Source organism: Cricetulus griseus, unplaced genomic scaffold (assembly GCF_003668045.3).
Source record: "Cricetulus griseus strain 17A/GY unplaced genomic scaffold, alternate assembly CriGri-PICRH-1.0 unplaced_scaffold_92, whole genome shotgun sequence".
Lineage (NCBI taxonomy): Eukaryota > Metazoa > Chordata > Mammalia > Rodentia > Cricetidae > Cricetulus > Cricetulus griseus.
In genome coordinates, this window is record NW_023277435.1 from 57714 (window position 1) to 62069 (window position 4356).

The 4356-nt window shown below is 43.3% G+C and overlaps 1 pseudogene; it reads right to left on the minus strand.

Annotated features, from left to right (window-relative positions):
* Positions 1–512: 512 nt before the first annotated feature.
* The window catches only part of LOC113837954, a 7753-nt pseudogene continuing 3909 nt past the window's right edge, over positions 513–4356 (minus strand).

The following is a 4356-nucleotide window of genomic DNA, read 5'->3' on the forward strand; positions in this document are numbered from 1 at the left end:
AGGCTGAGGCAGGTGGATGGATCTCTCTCTGTGAGTCTGAGGCTAGCCTTACATAGTGAGTTCAAGGCCAGCCAAGGATATATAGTGAGAACCTGTATCAGTAAGTCAGCTAGTAGATAAATTAAGTAAATGAATAAATAATCCAATTTAAAACTTCAACTTGTAAATGACCCAGATACGTGCATGGCCCTCAACAGTTGGTTTAAGTGTACAACTGTAGTCTTCTCAGTTGTTAATTTTGGGAAATCCTCAATAGCAGAGGAAAGGGGACTCTGAACTCTACTCTCTAGACAGGTGGCTAGAGAAGTGGATGACTGTCATCATCTCCCACCTGCTCTTCAGACACCGGGCAAATCTCAATGCAATGATTGTGACTCACCCATTGAAGTTGGCTCCAACAGGAAGCTATCTGCTTGGAGCCATTTTACTGACTCAGAATTTTGAAATATGAATTGAGCCATATTGTGCTATACCCAACCCTCCCCATCCTATCCTGTAAGGAATTTTTCTATCTAGTGAAGTTCTGTGTCCTTATGGCCGGTTCCTAGGAAAACCAACAGAAACCTCAAAAAAGTAAAAATCAGTTTTCATTCATTGTGGATTTTACTGGCATCCCTAAATTATTCTCTAAGAAACATCCCAGTGGCTAACAAAGTTAGTCTTTTATAATGTTGAATCTTTTCTACTCTCATTTTTCAGCATACAGAGATGGGAACAGTGTTTTTCACAATTAGGTGGCATCAGAATTACAACAAAGACTGCTTGCCCCCCCGCCCCCACACACACACACACTTTCTGTTCAATAGGTCTGGGGCTTGGCCCAGGAAGGTATATTTCTAGTCACTTTCTAGGTAACACTCTTGCTTCATGGCCTTGAAAGCCAGTTCCTAAAGCCACTGCCTAAAAATCACAGGCTAGCAAGGGAAAGAGCACAGATGACAGCCTGAGCCAGGGCAATCAATTCATAAAACAGATAATGAACCCTTTGAAGCAGAGAGCTGTGTGCAGACATGACTTCTAAATGAAATTCAAGCATGGTGAGTTAGTTATACAGGAAGACTTCACCTCATAAGTGCCAATCATGTGCCGTAGGAGAGAGAGAGAGAGAGAGTGTGTGTGTGTGTGTGTGTGTGTGTGTGTGTGTGTGTGTGTGTGTGTGTGTATGATGTGCTGGTGCCCATGGAGGCCAAAAGGTGTCAGATCCCCTCAAGCTGGAATTACAGATAGTTGTGAGCTGTCCCATGTGGTGCTGGCAACCTAACTTAGATCCTCTTCATGAGCAGGGCACTCTCAACTGCTGAGCCATCTCTCCAGGCCCAAGACTGCTCTAAACAGCATTTCCTTCTGGTTTACTTCTATCCTTCAAGTTTACAGGTTTCACCAATCCTGGACATTTATCATTTTTTTAAAAAAACTACCATTTTATTGCCACATTTCTCTAAAAGCCACAAGTGCCCTTGGAATCGGGAAAAACAGAAGTTAAAGTGTGTAATGTGATCCTCCTTATTGGACAAATAAAAACTGTGGGCTCTTTCTATCTTTTATTAAGTTGTAGTATAGTTAGCTCTGAAAATTATACTAAAAAATAGAACGAAACTGGATCCTCCTCAACACCTAGGTTTAATAAAGCAGCGTTCCTCCCACCACTAGATGGCACTGGTCTGCCAGGATGACTTAGTCCAGGAACCACCAAAAACCGACCCAACAATTTCTCCAGAGACATGGACTGGCAATATGGAAGGGCTTGGAGAACTGTACAAACACATTTGCAGGATTCTAGCCATGAAATTAGGTAAATTTTGCTTTACGTCTCCTTGCTGCTTCATGCACTGGCATGGGAGGGTGCTATACAAATATCAGGCTCTCTTGCCATACTCCTCTTCCCCATGGTAAGCATCATGATCATGGGAGTGCCAGTGCATCCAGAAGACTGTTTTGCACACGCACAATTCCTGAGTGTGAAGTATGTGGGAGTCAGATATTTCCTGTTTTATCTATCTGGGCATTCAATATTTATGTGTGTGGCGTCCCCCCCACCCCTCCAGTTATCATGCAGAGTAATAGATATCATGTGACATTTTATATGTACATGATTGCTCTCTGCTTTACCTTCTTCCTCCATGGTCCCAGACCCTTGTTTGTCTTCCCCCTTCCCTCCAAACAGCCATAGCTTCTACTTTTATGACACATATCCCATAACCCTCTTGTTTCCCTTCCTGTTCTGCTTAGGCCTCTTTATTCCCTCTTACAGCTCCCTTTAAAAAACAAAACAAAACTTTTGTGTTCCACATAAATATCATTTAAATAGAGATTCTATGTGTCTCAGGAAACATGCAACTTCATCTGAAGTTGGCCTATTTTGCTTAGCATAATGATCTCCACTTTTATTTGCAAATTCTTTAGTGAAATTCAAATTGCTTTGCTAGCTTCTCAAGCACAGGAAGAAACGAACTCATTTTGAAGGACCATTTCTGTAGCCAAGGAATTTAGTGAGTTTCTAGACATATGCAGCAAGGATGCCACTCTAATGACTCTCAGAGTTTAGTTAGCAGAGAATAAGGAAGCCATTCTTCCTCCCGAGAAGGACGGTCCACAGACCACATGGATGCCTGAGACCCCAGATAATCCCGACCTCTGTATCTATGAGATTATTTTTGACACAGTCATATAGACAGAAAGTTATGTTAGGTGTAGTAAGAGATGAGCAACAGCTATGATAATGTTACAATCATGTACAACAATGAAAGTTATTTAAATGTTATGCATTGTTTATACCTTAAACTCTTCATCTAATAGTTTTCTACCATGACTGACCATGGCCAACTGGAACTTCCGGAACTAAAAGCTATGGGGGAAAGTGCATACCTCAGAGGGAGACAGTCTTAACTGTGTAAAAACCATCTGCAAACTTACATATGGAACTTACTGTGGCAAAAGGTACTTCCTGCTGGGAGGGAGGAGGTGGCAATGATTGTGGCTTTGGAGAGGGTGTAGAATTGGTCTGTGCAGATAGAAGCCAAATCAAAGGCCAGAAACTCAAAGACATGCTGAAGTGCTACGTCTAGCATGTCTAGTGTCTAGCACCCACCGGAAGACGGTGGTAAGCTGAAAATCAGACAAAAGTGTGAAGGACCTTCCTGGTCACCACTGGTCTCCCAACCTTCTTGCTCATCTGATCCTGGAGCCTATACCCATTCAGCTGCTGCCACCTACTCCCTGCCCAGCTTCTAGCCCCACATGATGTCTTTCAATGAGGCACCCACTGACTGTCCCTTCATCCTGTTTGCCCAGAAATATGGGGTTATGGGCAGAACTCTCAGGAGCCAGGAGCCATAATAAATCATCCCTGCTTTGGATGGATTCCATCGGCATGCTGCTCACAACACTGTAAAGCTAACTAATGTGCCTTCCAGAACACCCATTTGGCAAGGAGCCTTTCTGGCCTCTTCCCTTAGCTTGGAGGCTGGAGACTTACATCCTGTACATCCTTCAGCCTCAAAGTCTACGTTAAGGCTATGTGGACTCTTCGAGCTCCTCCAAAGAACAGGCCTTTGGGCCTGTGCTTAGTCCTTTCAACCTAGAATGCTCTCCCTCTTTCTGCCACCTCATCAGTTTATAATTATTCTCATATCTTGGCTGGGACAACCAGGGCTGGGCTGGTTGCTCCTCTGTCCTGTGTTAATCGCTGTTCTTATCTGTACCCAGTGGGAAGTTAGTCATTTCACTGCGCCATTTACAAAACTGCAAGCATCATGGGGGCAGGACATGTCTGTCTTTGCTATAGACTTCTGTGACTAGCACAGTGCCTAGCAGCACTAAGTGGTTATACATAGCTGTTTTGCAGGCATTTCTCATCTTACCTTGACAAAATGATATATATTCTGGCACCCCAAATTCCTGCATACTATCAAACTTCACCTATAAAAATAGCTCAATGGGTTTTGAAGTAAAAATGTTTAGTGTTGTACGAGGTATACTTCTGAAATGTTTGGATGAACTGAGCTGGGAAGGCATCTTTCATCACAGACATCTGGTTAAAAAGTGCTCCAAAGCAGCCCAGCTTTGTGGTACCCATGGAGAAAGAGTTGTGCTGACTGGAGACTTACAGACATCTGTAACTCATTTGTGCTTTCAATTGAGGCTTCTAATTTTGGGGGAACTGGAGAGATAGCTCTGTGGTTAAGAACACTTGCTGCTCTTGCAGAGGACCTGGATTTGGTTCTCAGGGCACGATATGGTGCCTCACAATTGTCTGTAATTCCATCTCCAGAGGACCCAACACTCACTTCTGGCCTCTGTGAGCACTGTATACATACACAAGGCACAACACTCATAAACAAAATAAATACATCTCTT